The sequence below is a fragment of the Bos grunniens genome, chromosome 23 (genome assembly GCF_055505025.1).
Source record: "Bos grunniens cultivar Pamir isolate PY7600 chromosome 23, Bosgru_T2T1.0, whole genome shotgun sequence".
Taxonomy (NCBI): domain Eukaryota; kingdom Metazoa; phylum Chordata; class Mammalia; order Artiodactyla; family Bovidae; genus Bos; species Bos grunniens.
Window position 1 is genome coordinate 11,818,693 of NC_141187.1, and position 21,393 is coordinate 11,840,085.

Here is a 21,393-nt window from a genome sequence, read left to right on the forward strand (position 1 = left end):
TTGTTGTTTAACCTGAAAGCCTGTTTTTCCTTGCAAAACTAAAATCTGAGCTTGGTACCAAGTCCAGGTGTAACATTCCTATTGGAAGCCATACTTATATTTTCTTGTAAAGTGCTTTTGAAAATAAAATATAAGCATAATTGTAATAGTTGAACCCACTATTACCATAGTTCTTGTCCCACAGAAGGCAGTTGGTTACACAAATCTTATTTTTTAGGAAATACATTTGAGGCTTTTGAAGTGAAGGGACTTTCTGGTTGTCTACCTAAGTGATATGTCTTTAGGAGCAGAAGCCAGTTTAAAGTCCATGATATTCAGTGACCAACATTTTAAAGTATAGCCACCTGATACATATATAATCCAAAGTTGCCAGTAAAAAAAAAAAAAAAGCTTCTATCACTAGCATGAAAATGTTCCACAGAGCTTTAAAAATTGCTTCCATTTTATATAATTTGAGGTGTTGCATGGGAATTCTAAATTGATCCATCATTATGTGAAATTCACTACATGGTTCAAATGTAACAGTGCAGAATTGAAATATGGAGGCATGCATAATCTTCCTCTTAGATATCTAGAGGAGTTGTAATTTCAAACTTCTGTGCAATTAGATTAAATCATAATGCAACAGTCTTGTGGCTTAGTTTCCTTAAATGTGCTATTTAAAGATAGTTTTGGATTGTGCTGTACTGACTTTTCTTTAACATGAAAGACAAGTCATTGTGTTAATCTAAAAGGATGTTTTATGAGAAATTCATCCTAAACAAGTTTATTTCCAGTGGTCCTTCTTAACCTTTCACAAAAGTATCAAGGGAGAAGAGTCCTGGTTATCACAGGGGAAAACTGGTGTCAGTGGAGTTCAGTATGATCCTTTTTGGCAGAAGACATTTGTAAAACTGCCTCCTTATTTACTGAGAGCTCAGGCTTTGGGCCTTCTGGCTTTCATAATGAGCTTAAAAACTGTTGGGATCAAGCAAGGCAAGATAGGTACTGATTCGTGGAAGTAATGTGGTATATCACTATTACACTGCTCTTACAATGAACATGGATGTTTTTGACAGTATGCAACTTGCAGAGTCTTAAATTGGGCTTCTGTAAAAAGGAACAATTATAGCTACAAAGTGGCCAATACAGACCCAATACAAAGTTAACTCAGATTTATCCTTAGGATCCAAATTTGCAATCACTTTAACCAGAAGCCTTAGCACAGTTCTATGGCTTGTTAAAAAATATGGAAGGCAGAATATTAAGACTTTGTATTTTACATTTACACTGTAGCTTTGAAAAAGTTCTCTGTAGTTAACTAATTTCTGAAATTACAAGTCCTATTGGCCAGTGTCTTGGATTCTCAGTTGAATATTATACGGAAAGCAGTCACAGAAACTTTGACTTGTGATGTAATGATGACAGGTGTTCACTAGAGGTCACTGTTAACACTTGGTGATAATTTAAGGAACATATCTAAGAGTATAGTTTTTATTTTTGCAGAAATAGTTAATTCTGTGGTTCTCAATTCATTGTGGGTTACATCTGACCTCCATGTCTTAAGCAGAAAGAAGTTTTTAATTTTAGAGAGATAGATACCTTTTACCAACTATTTCTATGTTTTTTTTACAGTTCCATAAAAGATAATGTGATGAGTAGATGGCATCACCACCTTTTTAGTTAAACTCACCCGTATTTGGATGGAAAGTCCTGGTTGCTTTTTATTGAAGCGTCGTGCTTCATATTTCTGCAGTGCTTTATCAGGAATGGTATTTTCCAGGCCTACTGATTGATTTTTCCATCCCTGGGTTATATAAGAACCACTGGTTTAGTACTTTGTATCAATGTGCTTTTATTTTCGGAATCCCCAACATGATTTAGTTGTGAGATCTGGTTGGTGGCAATGTCTTCCAGTTGTATATTTTTGTACTAGACTGTTGCCTTCTGGTTTTCTTTTCTTTTTGAGAACATGAAAGACTTTATAATTAAAGTAGCTGAAGAAAAACTGGGTTGGAGTATATTTTTATCAAAACAGTCTGATGCTGTTGGATTTAATTTTATATATCCACACAAATTCTCTTCATTTTACTTTATTAAATTGGCTGCTTCAAAAGAATTCAGCTGTACACAGAATAGTTGTAAGGTTCTGAGAAGAGATACTGAAAATTTGTCTTGATAAACCTAGTTAACTGCTTAATTTTGTTATGCAACTTAATGTTTAATTGAGACTGCAGAAATTCATAATATGGTATTTTCATAATTTTGTATCCCGGTTCTTTTAACTACCTGGATGGAACACAAGACAACAGCCAAAATGTTTCCCAGATTAACACATGAAGTACTTGTGCAGAATGTTACCTTTTTTTTTTTTTTTAGTTTTTCCTTGGTTCTCTGACTTATATAAAGCATTGTGACCATTTAGTGCCTTATCTATTAGTACATATATGTACTTAGTCTTGAAGTGAAAATTTCTGGAAACATTGATACTTACCTTCTTGTGCTAGTCATCGTTTGGGGACTAGATGAGATGGAGAATATTTCACTTTATTTCCAGAGCAAAATTATACCTTCCAGAAAAAGTAGGCTGTAGGTGACTTCCCCTCTCTTTTTGAAGTTCATTTATGAATTGGCATTTTTGTTTCAGTATATAACTCACAGATTTTATTTGGGGCAAGTTAGTATCCTTTTAGTGGCCTTTTTTTTTTTTTTTTGGTTAAGTCCCCAAACCTCAAATTGGAGCAAAGGGGGAAAGTTGCTGAAGAAAATTAGTGAATGCTGTAGGGTTGCTGTTTGTATCGGTCATTTGGAAAGGGAAATGGAAATGACCAACATAAAAAACATTCTAAGTTTTGAGAGAACTCCCTCAGGAAACAATTTCTACATACTTTTAAATTTAAGCAGCTGGCACTTTCTTTTAACTCAATCCAGCTGGCTCTCTGCAACCGAATTTCTTTTGTAATGAGAAAATTTTAGTTTAGGAAAAACAATCCATGTTAACTTTCAACAAAAGTATCTTGTAAATAAATACAAAATGGAGTGTTGATTTGTCATTTAATCCTTTTTGTGTCACACTTTCCCCACATGGCAGACTGACAGGCATGGGGTACGGTGATAAGGAATAACACCAGCTCTGACTCAAAACAGCATAGGTAATACTTGACTTTTGTCCAGTGTTGGGATGTTGAAACCTTGAACTAAATAGTAATAAGTTCTCTTGTAGATTAGAATGATTTAAGATGTTGGTTGTAGGGCTTTTAAATGTCCTGAGAGGCTCTTGGATCTTGAGTGAGGTGGCAAACATTTCAGGTGCTTTGAAAAGCCCCTTACATAGCAGTAGTGGAAAACAAGAGAATGTAAAGAATCTGAGGTGAAGAAATGAGTATAAATAACTTTAATCGTAAAGTAGAAGTTAGAAGACAGGAGCAGTGGAGTGCATAACTCTTTGGAGGTAAAACTGAAAGTGTTTTACTGAACTTGGACCAATTTCCATCTAATTTTTTATTTTGTTTCAGCCCTATCGCTAAATAAGTAATGTAGGATAGCTTATGTAGCTTTAGTACTGGTGGAAAGGCTAAAAAGTTGGGAGTGTTACTGCTCTAATGAAAATTTTAGTGGGGATAAGAAGTTGACATAACTGACAATCCTGGTTGTCTTCAGTTGGCAATGCATAGAAGCTGCCCACTTTTGAAAATAGGAGTAGATGAACAATGATAGTTTGGAAAGGGTTAAGAAAGCTCTCAGGATGGTGGAAACTGGGGGGAAGATGGTTGGCATAGGAAAGGAAAGGAAATTAGAAGTTTTTTGTTCTGGTCCTATCTCTACTCACTTGGCCAGCTGTATCCTCCAGGAAAGGAAGTTTTTTTGAGTACTGGTCTGCCAAACATTATCCATGACTTTATTATGAAATCATAACCAGTTGAGAGGTGAATCTCCTTGTTAAAAAGGGCAGAAAAAAGTTCCTCATTTATCATTCCTCATCCTGCTAACCAATACAGACAGTCTTGGTGATTCAACCTGTGATTTGACTACAGTAGTACAAAAGCAGTATGCAGAAACTCCTTTGAATTTTGATCTTTTCCTGGGCTAGTAGTGGTCGGCACCGTACTCTGTTGGTGCTGGGCACCAAGGGGCAGCAAGCCAAGCCTTGGCTCCCAGACTGCTAGGTGATCACAAAGGTCGATTAATATGCTTTAAAAGCATTCTGTACCCAGAACCATTTTGTTTTTCATTCTGTTCAGTATTCAGTGAGTTACATGAAAGATTCAGTACTTTGTTCAATGTTTTTGCCCAACTGTAGGCTAATGTTCTGAGCACGTTTAGGTGAGGCTAAGCTCTGATGTTGGGTAGGTTAGCTATATGTTAAATGTTTTTGACTTGTGTTTTCAATTCAAGATACGACCCCATCATAAGGAAGATCTGTAGTGTATTCAGCACTGAGGCCATACTAGACTCCCAAGCCTTTGTTTTCTGCTTACTGTGTTTTTATTTTACAACCCAATTGTAAGACACCCCTATATTGTGACGAACAGGGTTTAGGACTTACCTTTCTAGTTGTAAAATATGCTTATGGTAAAAGTAAATCATACACACACTGGGGAATTAATTCCTTTCTAGAGATAAAAACTTGTTAAAGTTTTGTTAGAAAGCTAGGCATCCTGTGATGAGCAAGTATTCATACAGCTAGAAGTGCTGTGTGTCCTTCAGCTTTTGATTACACGTTTGAGGCACGCTCATGTGAAATGCACTGTCTGAACTTGCATATTGTCTGGGCCAGTAGTACGGCTGTTACGTAGCCAGGGTTTGTGTGTGTACTCAGTCGTGTCTTGACTCTTCGACCCTATGGGCTGTTGCCCGCCAGGCTTCTCTGTCCATGGGATTTTTCAGAATGTTGGAGTACCATTCTTTACCAGTGTGCCACCTGGCAAGACAGCTGGCTTTATCCTGATGCCTAATTTAATGACTAAGATGTCATTGTCAAGGAGGACAAAGCTGTGCTGATATAGATGGGTTGCCATTGTTTCCATCAGTCCATGTTGACTATTAGTTTTGTGTCATGGGCATGCGTCAAAGCTGTTACTGGTTGCTGTGGCTGTTCCAGTCTCCTGGTCTTGACATCACCTGTGGTCACCCTTAAAGCAATGTGAGACCAACATTGGTGAGTATTGCAGTTTATGTGAGGACTGGTAAACATCAAACTTCCATTTGAGAGGGCATTTTGATTATTAATAATGGCAACTTCATAGAGAAAAGTATACCAATTATGTTTTCCTTTTTTAAAATAATGGAATCTTAGGGAGAGTACCCCAGAATTCCATGGCTAAGAAGGCTGTTGCAGAGATTCAGGATAACACCTCCAAGTAGGCACATTTGAGTGATCATTTAGATTTTGACAGTGGACTTAGTGATTAAAGGTATTGAATTGCCTCCAGCAGCCGCAGCTTGCTGACCTGGAAGAACACTAAATGATTTTGATTGATTCTCATAGAGGTGAATGGAAGGAAGTGCATCATCCAAGATGGGTTCCTGAACCAGGGCCAACTTTGGGACTTGAAAGCAGGTGACAGGAATAAAATAATTAAAAAGAGTCTCAGTAATAAGGTAATGTACTCATGCGTTATTGAGGAAGAGACTGAAGTATAGAGAAGGCTGGACAAGTTGTCAAGGAGTGATTGAGCCATAATGGTGTAAACCAGGTTGCAATACCAGGTGTAGAATAACTGGAAGTGGCTTGGAGTTCATAGTTGGGAGTCCTATATTTAGAGACGAGAAGGTGGAATTGCCAAAGGTCATGCAGGGATGCTGGCAGAGCTGGGATAAGGATTGCCTCAACAGCTACTGAACTGCTGTTCCAGGGAGCAGTATAACTTTAAGACTTCAGGGTTTGAATCCTGGCTTCCTCCCAATGGCCAGCTGCATAATTTTTGACACTTAATTTTTCTCATCTTAAGACAGGTTAATTACCTTTGAGAATGTAGTAATGTGATGCAGATATGGCACCCAACACAGACAACACTGCTCAATAAGCATTAGCTTGTACATGGCAGACTAACACTGGTATGCAACTTGCAGTCAAGGAATGGCTTTTAAGCAAAACAGGGCTTCCCTGGTGGCTCAGCTGGTAAAGAAAAACTGAACCACTTCAGTGCTGGGCACGCAGGAGTGCCCCCAGTGCATACGAGTGTTTCTCTGGTCCTTACCTACTTTTGAATATTTTGTCCTGGTCCTTACCTACTTTTTGAATATTTTGTCCAGTTTGAGGGGATGTTGCTTTCAGGGTTGCAAGGTCAAGAGGAACATTTGTGGTTACAGGGGTCCAGGCAGATTTCAAAAAGGGGGCTTCTGAAGTCACAAAGATAGGAAGGATAAGGTGGGTTCTAACTGCTAAATGGGTCCTTAGAAACAGGTTTTCAAATTAGCCCAGCCTGTATTCAGATTTCCATCTTTGTGTGTGTCTGGGACAAGTCACTTATATTTTTAAATCTGGGGATAATAAAACATTTCAGAGGGTATTAAACTGATTAATCTTTGTCCGTGGTTTTTTCCACTGTCGGCTGCATACTGAAATCTAGAGGAACTTTTGAAACGAATACCTGGGCCGTGCCCCCAAATGTTCTTATTTAGTTTGAACAGGTGAGTCTAAAGAGCTTAACGATTTGTTAAGATCAGAGTTAAGATCTGTTTCTGATCCCGCAGTAGTCTTTTGGGTGTATTTGCTGCCTCCTCACCCCAGTTCTCCCAGGCCTCCCTGTATGTGGAAAAAGGCGCATCCCTGTTCTTGCTGCTTAACTTTGCTGGGAAAGGCAGCACCGACGACTGGGTGCTGCCCAGTTTTCGCCGCCCCTGGGTGCTTGCTTTGGTGTTGCCTAGCAGTTGGATGAGACTGTTTTTACCAGAAAATCCTGTTTTGTTCATTCATCAAGTTGGTTGCTAGTGCTTGAGCAAAGTATGGGAGAGAAAATGGAAAATGGAGCTGAAATTGAAATACCATGTGCTGAGCGTATGTACAGTGCTTTCCCTCATTACCAACTCTTGATGTTGGGGTTACCTCATTTACTCAAGAAGCTCAGAGATGGAGAGTGGTCTCGACTCTTAACAGACTTGGGGCTCCCTTTGTATAAAAATATATTTTGTAATGATCCTTCACTATCCTGAAGTGAAATCCATTCTCTCTGTTCACTATTTAAAAAAGAAAAAAGCAAGGTGAAGCCTTAACTATAATATAAAAAGGAGAGCAGTTTATAAAATAGAATGTATTTGTGTATGTTGGGTATGACTGCCAGAAGACAAGAAATAAGTCAGATGTTTGAACCTACTTGAAGTTGTTCCATACTTGACCTGTAAGAAAAGAGTGAAGGCACATGTAGAAATCAGAATAAAAGCTACAGCCAGGGAGTAATGAGACCATACTTCGTTGAGTATGATAGGAGAGGGAGAAATAAGCTTAATTGAAGTAGGGATAACATGTCAGACAAATACAACAGATCACTGAATTGAAGAAGAAAGCACAGTATTCTCACAAATGAGTTGGGCCTTAAAACTATAATGTCAAAAAAAAAAAACTCACAATGGGATTTCCTGGTGGTCCAGTGGTTAAGACCCGTGCTTCACTGCAGGGCAACCTGGTCATATCCTGCAGGCCACATGGCCAAAAAAAACTACATGGGGTGAGGGGAGTGTAATAAATACAGTTCTGTCCCATTAAGTTAGGAGGATTTAAGTGAATTAATACATGAAAGGTGCTCAAAACGTTCTGTCACTTTTAAACAAAGTATGAGGTAGTATATAGGATCACAAGGAGTTGGACGTGACAGTGGCTGAACGACCACAGTCCTTTGGTAGAAGGGGAATGACAGTTAGGAAAAATTGGCTAGTCCCGACTGCACAGGGTAAAGTACAATTCTAGACAATGTCTTTATCCCATTTAATCATTTTCTTTAAATGGCTTTATGCAGACACTTTTAATACTTTCTACCTGTACTTGGTTCAGACCTGTGGGCATAGGCAGTTCTTTGTGTGCCAGACATCGCGTGTCTCTGTCCTCTTCACCTGATGTCTGTGATGCTCCCTGGCCAGTGTGACAACCATAAAAAGGAAAAGAAAAGCTGCAGTTTCCCCAGCACCCACCAGGAGGCGGTACTGCCCTGTTGAGAATACTGGGCCAGATTTGCCTGGGCTCACACACTTGTTGAGTAGAATTGTGTCTCCATTGACTCCAGAGTCTCTTTTTTCCACTATGATAGTAACAATAAAGGTAGTAATAAAGACAATAGAGTGATAATTAGTATTCCTTAAACTCCTGCCAGCATCTTGCTAAATGTTTTACATATACCTATTACTAGCTCACTTAAACCTCACCACTTGAGGGCAGTTTCTCATCTTACAGATGAAGAAATCAAGGCTTAGGTCCAAGACCCATGTTAAGTGTTTTGTGTAGAAGAGGTTGTACTTGAGCTAAGTATTGAAGAATGGGATTGGGATAGAAAGCTGGCTACATAAAGAAAAAAGCCATGTGTATAAAAGCAAAGGCAGGAAACTTCAAGGTTTTATTATGGACTGACAGCTTTTAAGACCCTGTGAATTTATTCAGGGTTTAGAATTGGAGATTAGTAAAAAGTGAGAACTAGAGGAGAACTTAAGAGTTCATCAGGGACTGGTGATTTTCAAACTTGAAAACTAGCCAAACCTTTTTCTGGAATGAAATTGTATATTACAAAATACATAAGAATTTAAATGATGTTGTAAGTTCTGGTAGATAAATTGAGTTACGAAGATAGGAAAAATAATGTTTTGATGAATGCAGTCTTAAATTGACTTCAGAGCCAAGTTTTTCCTGTTTTGGTTGTACAGAAAAGTGAATACATTTTTTAACAACTCATTCTGCAATGCCAGAAGTGACAGGATGGAAAGTCTACCTCACAACAACCTAGAAACACAGATTCACTTTAGCATGTTAGTAAGTTTTATGTTCTAAAAAAAACAAAATCGTTAGACATACAAGCATATATTTTAAACACAGATCAAATGCTTGGGAGACTCCTGAGGCACCATGTGAGTTCTTACGCTGCCCAGACCTTTACCCTGTAAAGCCTGAGGTAAAGGGACAGGGGAGTGAGTTGTTGAGACTCATGGAGCCCAGCTAGGGCCATCTCTGGGTGCTCAGCCTCCTGAGTCTCGGCTCAGTACTCCTGAGAGACTGAAATCTGGTGTGGCCACATACCACCGCCCTGGCTGTACAACCCCTCACCTGCCAAGGCCCTGGCTGCTTGCCCATCTCCCTGGCAGATAAAGCCTCAGACGGAGGGCAAACAGTACACGGCTCCAGGAGTCAGCGCAGGTCTGATTGACCCAGCGGTTTCTGCCTGTGCCACATCCCTTCCCTTGCTGTGGCCAGATCCGGGCTCTTGAGCAACAGGCAGACACCTGTGAGCTTGAGAACGGTGTCGGCTCTTTCAAGGAGGGTTTTCCAGGCCACAGAGGGACTTGTCTGCCCTGTCCCCGTGGGCGGCTCAGAGCCTTGCCCCATCGACCTCAGGCCCAGTATCAGGGCGGGGCAGCGTCATGGGGTGTGGTGCTGTGTTACCAGGGTGCAGACATGTTGGCGACAGGTGGTGGCTCTGAAGCATGGGAGAACAGGTGGGCTACTGACTCCCAGGATTTAAAAAATACCGTTTATCATCATTTGCAGTCTTTTTTTCAGGGAAGCATGATAAACCACTATTAGGAGGTATTCTAATCACAGCATTATTCATATTAGTGTTTTTGTTTAAGAGAATGCATTCTCTTGCTCCTGAAGAGAAAAATACCATGAGCAAGCAATATGTTTATACAGAAACAAATGTTTTAAAAGTAAGTTCACACACTGAAACCTTTGGCTGGACACAGGCTGTTATCAAATAATAAATTAACCTGACCTTGACTCAGAGCAGGTCCTCCAGAAGCGGGTTCACAGAGTATTGCTCTGCTGGGAACGGCTTCTCTGAGGCTCTGTGGTCATGTCGCAGGAGAGGGGGAAGGTTCTGCTTTCTCCGGAGTTGCCGTGCTGACCTTGACCATACTGTCGTGTATTTGCGTGCCCGCTGCTGGCATGTCACCGTGGCCCCTCGTGATAGTGAAGCCTTTGACTCCTCTGGGAACTTGAGTCTCCACAGCTGAGCAGTGGGAGCCAGAACTGCTTCCCTTCCCGGCTTGTTGGGACAAAACCTGAGGTAACGCGTGCAAAGCTTCAACAACTCTGCCTGGCACAGAGGGAGCCCCGAAAGTTGCCAGGCTCAGCGTTTTTCACATGAGCTCTACTCCATCCTCTTTACTCACTTTTAATTCAAAGGTAATCCACCATAATGGCAGCACATAAACAAGAAAGTGACCTAGTAGATTTTGAATTTTCATAAGTTTTTTTCCATCCTATTTTATTTATTCTGTACGCTTGGAGTGGGAAGTGTCTTCATTTGTTTGTGTTTCGGTTCAGTCGCTCAGTCGTGTCCGACTCTGCCACCCCATGGACTGCAGCACGCCAGGCCTCCCTGTCCATCACCAGCTCCCGGAGCTTGCTCAAACTCATGTCCATCGAGTCGGTGATGCCATCCAACCATCTCATCCTCTGTTGTCCCCTTCTCCCGCCTTCAGTCTTTCCCAGCATCAGGGTCATTTCCAATGAGTCAGTTCTTCACATCAGGTGCCCAAAGTATTGAGACTTTCAGCTTCAACATCAGTCCTTCCAATATATATTCAAGACTGACTGCCTTTAGGATTGACTGGTTGGATCTCTTTGCAGTCCAAGGGACTCTGAAGAGTCTTCTCCAACATCATTTGTGTTTAGCGGGTGTTAGAGAGGTGATATCATGGCCCCACTTTGCAAATGAGGAAACTGAAACCAGAAAGAGGAAGTACCTTTCCCAAGGTCACGCAGAGAGTAGGAAGGTTAAGCCAGGTTTGAACTCCACAGCCTGAGTCCAAGCCCAGCACCCGTGTCAGGACCAGGAGGGACCTCAGAGGTGCCCTGCATTGAGGTGCCCACCCGTGAGTCTCAGACACCTGCCCCCGAACCCCCGTGTTTACAGGGAGCCTGCGCCCATGATGTATTTCCCTCATGATGACTTGAGGTACTTAAAACCTCCCCACTGAAGATGAATTCCTGTTTTGCAGCCTGTCCAGTGCTGGAGTCCTGGGAGAGGGCAGGTTGTGAGTAAACTCAGGGTTTTTTGCTTTCCCAGGGATACTGGGTTGGCATTGTCCTTGGCTCTGCAAGCACATAAGTACTCTCCTTCTGGGCATCTCCCTCCCTCCCCCTTTAAAATCTTTTGGCTGTGCAGTACAGCATGTGGGATCTTTGTTCCCTGACCAGCTGTCAAACCTGCATCCCCTGCATTGAAAACATGGAGTCTTAACCACTGGACCCCCAGGGAAGTCGCTTCCCTAGCTTTTAAAAGGGTGCTTTTTAGTCTGTTTGCTTTCTTCTGGTCTTTCCTGTTTGCTAGCTGTCTTGGAGTTCCCAGCAAGTATTTCCATTGTGTTCTAAAAGAAACCAACTGCAGTGTTTTAATGCCTAAGGTAACAAATATGCACTGTTTCAGCCGTTAAAATTATACATTGAGGAGGAGGTCAAGTGGATTGTGGGCAAATCGTTCCCTAAAATCTACCTGTAATTTTAAAGAATTCCAAAAAGATAAAGACAGCAGCTCAAGAACCCTAATTGTGTGGTGGTTGTGAGTGGTCACGTATGATGTGGGCCCTGCCCTGTGCTAGTCCAGGTGGCACACGGATCTATCTCCTGTGCCAACGTGGCAGTCAGACCTGGGGGCCCTGAGGGTCAGCTGGAGGAGAGATGGACCTTCACCTCCTTGGTGTGCCCGTTGTAGGAGGGCAGACAGTGGGGCTGCAGGTGGCATGCGCCTCGTGTGGCAGCCTGTGCCTTCTTACTGCACCGGGGAAACAGATGGCCCACAGTGTCCTTCCAGCTGGACTCTTAGCTCATGCGCTGCTTCAGGCAGAGGCAGCTCTTGATCAGATACAGGTTATACTACACTGGGACCAAATGGTTTGCAAGGTCTTTTCCAACACTTACATTCTAAGACTTGTCAAGTCCAGAAAATACGATATTTTGGTAAGGATGGCTGGTTCAGACAGTTATTTTTCTGGAGAGTAAAGGCAAAATGTTAAATGCGTACAGTGGGTGACAGTTCATCCAAGGCTGATTCAGGCTTTTTAAAGAGTTTTATATTTATTTGTCTGCATTGGGTACATGGTGTACAGGTCTTCGCTGCAGCGTGTGGGCTCCAGAGCATTCGGGCTCAGTTGTGGCTCATAGGCTTGGTTGCCCTACGGCAGGCGGATTCTCAACCATTGGACCACCAGGGAAATCCTGGCATCAGGATTTTTTTAACAGGAACTTTCTGTTAGAAAGTGGTCATGCATATATTCGTATTTGATTAAGATCAGAATAGTCTCTCAAACAGTCCTCACACAACTTTGTTAACAGTTGCTATTCCCACTGCACAGATGGGGAAACTGAGGTTTAGAGAAGGAAAATTTCCTCCCAGAGTGAGGAAATGCCACCGCCAGGACTAGAACCCAGGCCTGACTCCTTAGCCCCAAGCTCTTGCTAGCACATCTCAGTTGTGTCTCTGCTATTAATGGGCCTGGCACTGTGGTTCACATTGATTCAGAGGCTGTGTGGATACCCACAGAACCCTAGAGGAAGCAGTTTCTTTGTCAGAGAGGGCAAGTGGGTGTAAAGGAAAAGGATGCCAGTGAGGAATGAAGACTGCCAGGGCCAGGACTTGTCTGTGCAGTGGGCGCTGGGTCACCTCTTGTCATTCATTGGTATCAAGAACATTTTGCATAATGTTTCCAAGTTGCACATTGAAGTCCTAAGGCTTTCTCTGGTGGGAAGACCATAGCATTCAGAGTCAGGAGACCTAGATTTAGCTCCTAGTAATACTGTTATGTAAGCCTGGGCATGTTACTTGGCTCCCTGAGCCTTGGTCTTGTCATCTGTAAAATGGGAACATAGGGCTATTATAAAATTTAAAACAAAACTCCAATAATCATTAATGAATGCTTAGTAGGTGCCCAGCACTGTTCACCTAATTTAATTGATTTAATCTTCACAGCAACCCTCAGAGAGTAGGTATTATTACTATCTTCAAGTTAAAAAAAAAGACACAGTTAAGTAACTTGCCCGGTATTACATGGCAGCAAGTGGGGAAGCTGGAACTGGAACCTAGGCTGTCTGGCTTCAGGGTAAGAATTCCAGGGCTGGTGACTCCTAGATAGCACCTTTCTGAGTGTCAAAGACCATTCAAGGTAGATGGGTCTTTCTAAGGGCCTTAGTTTAAGGGCTATTTAACAGATGAGGAATCCACAGGTCAGAGGTAAAAAGACCTGCAGGGGGTCTCAGGCAGAGCTGGGGGTGAAGATTCAGGCCTCTGGGCAGCCTTGCCCAATCGGGGTGCCCATGACCCACAATCCTGAGGTTATGTTCGAGGAAACAAATCAGTGAAAAAGTGCAGTCACTTCCATGATCACTAATACGGAGAGTCTCAGTGTAAGGCACTTCCACTCTGGAACAGGTTGTGTCTATTATAACCCTTCCCCCAAACACTTTAAATAACAGTCAGGAAAATGGTAATGAAAGAGGCAGCAGCAGGCAGTGCCGTGCGGTAACACACCTACAAAACCCTGCACTTAGAAGCCATACAAAGAAGGATGCACTAGAATGGCAGCCTGCGCTGCAGGGGGATGGGAGTGGCCCGTGACTAGCCAGGCATGGTGAGGGCAGCCGTCATCTGGGGAGTAGGGCTGACTCATCCCACTGCACCAGAGGGCCAAAAATAAAACTGAGTAAAAGAGAAGAGCTGAAATCACTCTGCCTGAAACACACTGGCTCTGGGCTCAAGGAGGAAAGGAGGGGCACCCCTGGGCTGCTGCCTCACCAAAGGCAGAGAGGCCTGGAAGTGTCCCTGAGTGGAGCGAGTGAGGTGAGAGCCGGTCACACGCCTGTCTGAGCTCAAGCCTGACACGCACTGGTCCTGGGGCCCACCCTCCCATCTGCCGTGCCAGCTGACTGTGCCCTTGAAGACCAGCCGGAGGAAGAGGGCATCTTGGTTTACTCGGCTTGCCCGTCTGCAGATGGGGGACAGTTGGATGTAGACCTCTCCTAACAGCCCACCTGGCTCCTGGAACCTCCCGGGGAAGTGGGTCTCCCCTGGGCACAGAGCGCACAGTTCTGGGCTCGGGTCACAAGGTGGCGGCATGGGGAAGAACATCCAGATTTGCCTGTGGGCACTGGAAGAGGGGGCACCGTGGTCCTCGGAGCTAGAGTTACTCGTTCATGAAACATGAAACGAGGCAGAAGCCTGGAGCTCCAGGGGCTGGGAAAAAGGGCTTTAAGGAGAGTCAGGCAGGATTTTCTAGAAAGTAGTTCTCATCCCATTAGCCATCACAGAGGCAAGTGACTTTGTATGTGTGTGTGAATGTCATCACCGCTTCTGTCTGTGAATGTGTGTGTATAGTGTGTGTGTGTGTGTGTGTGAGAGACTAGTGTAATTCTGAGTGTGTGAGGCTGACTGTGAGTGGGGATGGGGAAGAGGGAAGCAGCAGGCTCAGGTGTTGCCGAAGAGTCTAGGAGGAAACTATAAAACTGGGCGATGTGCTCTTACGAGGAAGCACTTCTCCTGGGTCCACAGGGGCAGAGTGCAAAGTTCACGCAGATAGTAGTGACTGGGAGGCACGAAGCGTGGGCGGTGGTGCTGGTGAGGCGGTGGTGGCACTCTCAAGGGGTAGGAAGGGCACACACTGAAGTCCACTTAGCTGAGACTCAGAGAATGGACTCCGGGCCAGGTTCCAACCAGCCTGGCCATTTTCAAGTGGTTACATGTGGGATAGTTAACACTCCCAGCTCCAGTTTCACCACCTGTAGAACGGCAGAAATAATTTGGCCTCCCGTCCTGGCTGTGTGTGAGGATTGAGAGAGAACGGTGGGACTTGCCCTGGCTGCACAGTGGACAAGAATCCACCTGCCAGTGCAGGGGACACAGGACCCCTGGCCGGGGAAGACTTCACACGCCTGGAGCAGCTAGGCCCATGCGCCACAAGTACATGGCTGCCCCAGCTAACGAAGCCCTTGTGCCTACAGCCTGTGCTCTGCAACGAGAGAGGCCAGGGCAGTGAGAAGCCTGAACACCACAGAGTAGCCCCTGCTCTCTGCGACCAGAGAAAGCCTGTGCACCGCAACGAAGATCCACTGCAACCAAAAATAAAAATAAATAAAAAATTTTTTAAAGAGCTATGTATGTAATGCACTGAGAAGAAAGCCTAATGTGTGATAAGTGTGGTTGTGGAGAAAACCTGATCATGCTATCCAAGGAGGCCCATGGACAGTCCGGCCCGGACATGCTGCTAGTCAAGTCAATCTCCTGCTCTCTCCCCGCCCCCAGCCTCAGAAGGACCTTCCTGATGGTGCTGGGATCCTTCTCAGGGAGTGGGGAGAGTGCCCTGTCTCTAGGGAGGGGGGACCAGCTTGCCTTGAGGGGCCTGTTAGGCCTGCAACCTCCAAGATGCAACTCCAGCTCGGACACCACACACTCGAGGAGGTTTAGAATATCAACTGATGCAAATTCCTGCTCAAGGTTTGCCTTTGTTTTTTCTTTTCATTAAGGACTGGGTGGGGAGCATTTGGTGTCATCAGGGATTACTTTGAAATTACCTCCTCACATTGGGAGCTGGCTTGAGTCAACTGGTCACCATGGAATTTCTTTTTTTAGTGCACAAACAGCCAAGTTAAGGCAGCTGTTGCCCCATCCAGGGCAGAAAGTGGGCTGTTGATGTAGAGCCGCCTGGCTCATATTTCTTGGGCAAACAGATGCCATGTCTCTCAACTCACCAATTAGGAAGCCTAGAAACTGTGGTTTGGAGACCATGTGTCCAGTTATGTCTAGTTATTCAGGTAATTTTACCTGGGAAGCCCTCTCTGAATGTCAGAGCCACAAGATAAGTGACATATATAGTAGCTGGTTGGTGGGGAGGGGCGCCACTTCTTAGGGCCCACCCCCAGGAGGTGGTGAACATTAAGTGCCAAGTCAGTGAGGAAACTCTGTTTTGGAGCCAAAGCATTAAAAAAAAAAAAAAATCCCGGCCGCAAGCCACTGAGGCTTTACTGAGAGCTTGTTTTGTGCAGGTTCTGAACCCGGGGAAGGCGTCTGGGCAGGAGGGGGCAGCGGGGAGGCTGAAGTGGCAATTCAGAATAGTAGGAGGAATAACCCTGGATGGGGTATGGCCCTTCAAGAGGCGGGAATGGCATGAGCAAAGGCATGGAGGTAGGAATGTATAAAATGTGTTACAGGGAAGGAAGAGTTAGGTTAGAACAGAGTTTACAATAATAAATGTACATTGTCTACTACATACTAGACCCTGTTCGAGTCACTGGGATGAAGCTGGTGAACAAAACAAAAATCCCTCCTCTGTGGACATTGTAGTGCATAGCCAGGATGATAATAGCTCACACTTACTGAGTGCTTCGGAGAAGGCAATGGCACCCCACTCCAGTACTCTTGCCTGGAGAATCCCATGGACAGAGGAGCCTGGTAGGCTGCAGTCCATGGGGTCGCAAAGAGTCGGACATGACTGAGCGACTTCATTTTCACTTTTCACTTTCAGGCATTGGAGAAAGAAATGGCAACCCACTCCAGTGTTCTCGCCTGGAGAATCACAGGGATGGCGGAGCCTGGTGGGCTGCCGTCTGTGGGGTCACAGAGTTGGACACGACTGAAGCGATTTAGGATTAAGTGTTTACTACATACCTTGCACTTGTTTCAAGTACTTTATTTACTCATTTAATCCTCAAAACATCCACATAACGTAGGCATGGTTATTGTCTCTAGTCCACAGATGAGGAAGTATTGGCACTGAGAGCGGAGGCAGCTGCAGACTCAGAGCCTCTGCTCCACCACCCTCAGTGAGAAAGGGTGGGAGGTCAGGTTGCCAGGCAACACGAGCTGGTCTGGATGGTGGCGAATGCTGGGCAGGGAAAGTGGGTATTCAAGTGCTTTTGGAAGATTACTCTGGGGGCGTGAAAGTCACTCAGTCGTGTCTGACTCTGCGACCCCAAGGACTATACAGTCCATAGAATTCTCTAGGACAGAACAGTGGAGTGGGTAGCCTTTCCCTTCTCCAGGGGATCTTCCCAACCCAGGGATCAAACCCAGGTCTCCTGCACTGCAGGTGGAGTCTTTACCAGCAGAACCACAGGGGAAGCCCACTCCGGGGGTGTGTGTGGAGTCAAATGGGGAGAAGCACATGGCTGGAAGAACTTGGGGGTTTGGGGGCAGGCAGTGAACCCCTCTAACCTTACTGGCTGGAGGGAGAAGAGTGAAGACAGAAGAATCAGTAGACAGGGCTTGGGACATTCCTTAGGTCATAGCTTATCTGGAATTAATGAACTTGGTGGAAATTATTCTCTCCTCATCAAAGAGGACTGACTGCCAGTTTATTGTGGATTATTCTTTGTATTATTAGTAACTGCATTTCACAAAGGGTGAGGGGGCCTCTCTGGTGGGTCAGGTCCTGAGCCCAAAACACGGGGGCTTGAAAGGTCTCCCAGACTTGGCCAGAAGACATGATGATTTGTGCCAGGTCCAGCCTTGGTCTTTCTCTCCAAACTCCATTACCTCAAACCCAGAGTTCGGGTAAGTTGCAGACCCACTCCTGTTCTCCTTCACCCCCTGTCCCCCACCCCCGTCCCTGCCCTGCAGGCCCCTTCATATTTCTTCATCAGAAATCCTAAGGCCAGCCCTCCTGGTGGCCGGTCTGCCGGTCCCCAGGAATGGTGGGAGCCTTGCTTTTGTGCTCTTGGTACCTCTGCTTTTGCCTCCCTGCCTGCCAACCTCTGTCATGCCTGCTTCAGACTTGCAGAAGCACAAGCCAGATCCCCTTTTCAACCTTTTCCAGTTTCCATCCATGTTTCCTGAACGGATATAAAGTTTCACTTGGGTTTAGGTAAGAGCGGCCAACTTTATTTTGGCTGCCACCGCCCGGCTGCACTGGCAGCCTTCTGGAGGCCCCCTCCCTGCACCTGCATGCACGCCCTCTTGGCTACACGATTTTGCCAAGCCCTCTCCTTGCTGGGTTTGCCTGTCCCCCCCTGGAATCCCAGAAGAGCTTGGATTCTCATGCATCCACGTCCCTGCTGCGTGCTTCAGCCCTTCCCCTCTCCCTCCCACCGTAACTCTGCTCTGACCCTCTGACCACAGCTCATGCATGTACTCCACTCTGGGGCAGGGTGGGGTCCAGGGATGGGGTACTCCTGTGAGTTGACCACGATGTGAAGAACACATTTCAAGATTGCCCTTTAAGAAGGTCCTCAGCCAGTCATAGCCCTTGAGGGCTGGGGATTCCCGCCTGGGAATTTTTCCAATATTCTGCCAGCTGTTTCTTCTCTTTCAGTAGTTTTATTATTTGTCTTTCTGTTCCAACTCCTCCTTTCGCTTTCAGTGTGGCAGCTCAGGCCAAATGGCGGTGGAGGGTGGGGACCTGGCATTTGCTGAGGTAGGAGCTACGACCATGGTCAGCTGTGCCAAGGGAGGGCATGGGATGAAGGGGGAAATGGGAGTGGCGCACAGGAAGTGAGGCCAGCAGCAGGGTGGCCTCTAGCTATTCTGGTGATCTTCATGTCACTCGGCTCTGGGCATAGGGCCTCGACTCTTCCTGGCTCCTGTAAAAGTAGCCTCCTGGCTACTTGGAGGGTGACACATTAACCCAGTAACACCGATTCACTTGTCAGATGTGCTAGCTGTTGCCTAAAAGACCAGAGACCAAGGAGAAGGGCACAGGGAACGGATCAGTTGTGAAGGAGGCCTTGGGAAAGGTTGGGTGCAGGGAGGCCACATTTGGGGAGGTGTCGTGACACCTCTGAGCAGGAAGGAGGTGCCAGACACCCTAGGGATTTGGGTGGGAGGGATGAACTCCTACCTAGGAGAACTTCTTCCACTACAAAATTAGGCTCCAGGAGGGTGGGTAGTGTGAGTAGAATCCCTTAGTGAGATCATTTCCCTAGGGAAATGTTAGTATCACAGCATTTGCCTGTGTTACTAGGCCTCCACACTGGGTCCCCCTGGAAAGCTTCTTGCTGGGGACAGCCACTGGCCTCCAGCTTCAGATAAGGATTATTAAACTCAGCTGTGTATAACAGAAAAGCAAAATAAGTGGCTTAAACTTGAGAATATTTTCCCCTCACGTTCAACTGTGGAGACAGTCTTGAGCATTTTAAAAGCAAGACTTAAAGGAATAGAGACCTCCAGGTACCCCCTCACCTTCCGGACTCTGCTTCATCAGGCAGCTCATTCTGTGCACAGCGTGATCCATGTGCCCTGCACGGACTTCCTTCCCTCCCCGTCTCAGAGCCCCACGTGATTCCTGGGCTCGCCTCCCAAATTCTTCTCTGGGGCTCTATATCTGAGGGTCCCCTGAGCAAGATGCTGATATCAGTGAGCAATTACTGCATTTGAGGCACTGTCTCATTTCTTCCTCGGCCCTGCCTGGTGGGATGCCATTATTAAACCCCATTCTAGGGAGGAAGCGGAGAAGGCAATGGCACCCCACTCCAGTGCTCTTGCCTGGAAAATCCCATGGACGGAGGAGCCTGGTGGGCTGCAGTCCATGGGGTCGCTAAGAGTCGGACACGACTGAGCAACTTCACTTTCACCTTCCACTTTCATGCATTGGAGGAGGAAATGGCAACCCATTCCAGTATTCTCGCCTGGAGAATCCCAGGGATCGGGGAGCCTAGTGGGCTGCCGTCTACGGGGTCGCACAGAGTCAGACACGACTGAAGCGACTTAGCAGCAGCAGCAGCAGGAAGGAAGCTGTGACTTGCCCTAGGGCACCCACATTAGAGCCAAGACTAAAAAAAAAAAAATCAGATCATTTTGTGATATCATCTTGGGATGGATTCCTAGACTTCCCCAAGTCAGATAACGCACATTTTTGGACTTTTGATCTGTTCTGCCAAATGTCCCCTGAGTCAGTCAAGCCCCCTGCCCCTCCCTACTGGCAGTGTAGAGGCCCACTGGCTTCTCAAGTCCTCACTGCTAAGGGCTCTTAGCTCTTTTCAACTCAGCCCCAGTGAGGCCATTCCTCCAAAATATGTATTAAAAAGAAAAATTCAGAAAGCGTTAATACTAACTAGCCTGTTAGCCTTGTACTAGCAGATGTACAGTATGTGTCTATTGAGTTGAACTGCAGAGACGGCACCAAGTGGACACGCGCCTACCGGGAGCAGAACAGTCTTGCTGGGAGTGCAGCTTTTGCCCATCCTCCCTCCCTGGAGCCAGGTGGGCAGAGGTACGGGCACCTGATGGCCACAGTGTGGCCAGGCCTGGGGAGGGAACCTGTACACAACTTTGCTCTCTTCCACCACATTCCTTTTCTTTGCAGAAATGCTGCTGAGGTGGGGCCTGGCTGCTCCCTCATCCCCCTATCTGTTCCCCTGAGACGTCTGAATACACTGAGAGTGGCAGGAATGCAGCAGGGCCTCACTGGAATTCATCTCTCACCAGCCTGTGAACTGCTGTTTCGGATGTCCCCTGAGCAGGGAACCCTACCTGTGGCTCCAGGATGGGGCTGTGCTGGCCTGACCGCTTTGTAATAAAGCTCTCCTACAGGGTTTTATAGTATCCAAGACACTTTGACATCAAGGAACTCCTTTGATCCTTCTGCAACATGTAAATTGGGCTGAGCGAGAGTACCATTATCTGCATTTTACAGATGGGGAAATTTGAGGCTCTGATTAAAATGATGGTTCAGTTTCACATTGCTGCAAGTCAAGATTTCTGTCACCTTATCGGGAATTCCCTGGTGGCCCAGTGGTTAGAACTCAGCACTTTGACTGCTGTGGGCCCAGGTTCAGTCCTCGGTCGGGGAGGAAAGATGTTGCAAGCTGTGTAACATGGCCTCACCCACCCCTCCTTCAAAAAAAAAAAAAAAGACTTATGTAGCTTTGCCTACTAATTATCGTAGGTACATACTGTGTGGGGCTCTTTGGCCAAGTTACTTCACTCATTCCTCACAAAACTCTCACAGGTGTGTTAGGTAGTTAGAATAGGGAAAAGGAGTCCAGAATGGCGGTAGCTAAAAGATGAGGAAGAGAAAAGCCTGAGAAAATAGAACAAAGGAAGGTCCGAGGACCAGAGTGAGGACCTCAGGTAAAACAACACTCCTGGCTGGCCCAATTTACACAGGACAGGCCCAGGGAGAGAAAAACAGATAAAAAGAGGAGCCGAAGCTCGCTCGCTCGCCTGCTCTCTCTCCCCCGGGAGCTGGGGCGCTCTTCTCTTCGCGTCTTTGGGTCGACATGGCCTCACGCCTCAACGATGGGTTTTCCTGCTATTATCTAAATAAAATTAAGAGCTGTAACACTGA

At 45.6% G+C, this 21,393-nt stretch overlaps 1 long non-coding RNA gene across 1 annotated transcript; it reads left to right on the forward strand.

Annotated features, from left to right (window-relative positions):
- The first annotated feature begins 19,449 nt into the window (after nucleotides 1-19,449).
- Nucleotides 19,450-21,393, forward strand: LOC147346690 (uncharacterized). The gene is made up of 2 exons (XR_015153116.1): nucleotides 19,450-20,316; nucleotides 20,410-21,393. It is a non-coding gene; the product is annotated as an uncharacterized LOC147346690 (long non-coding RNA).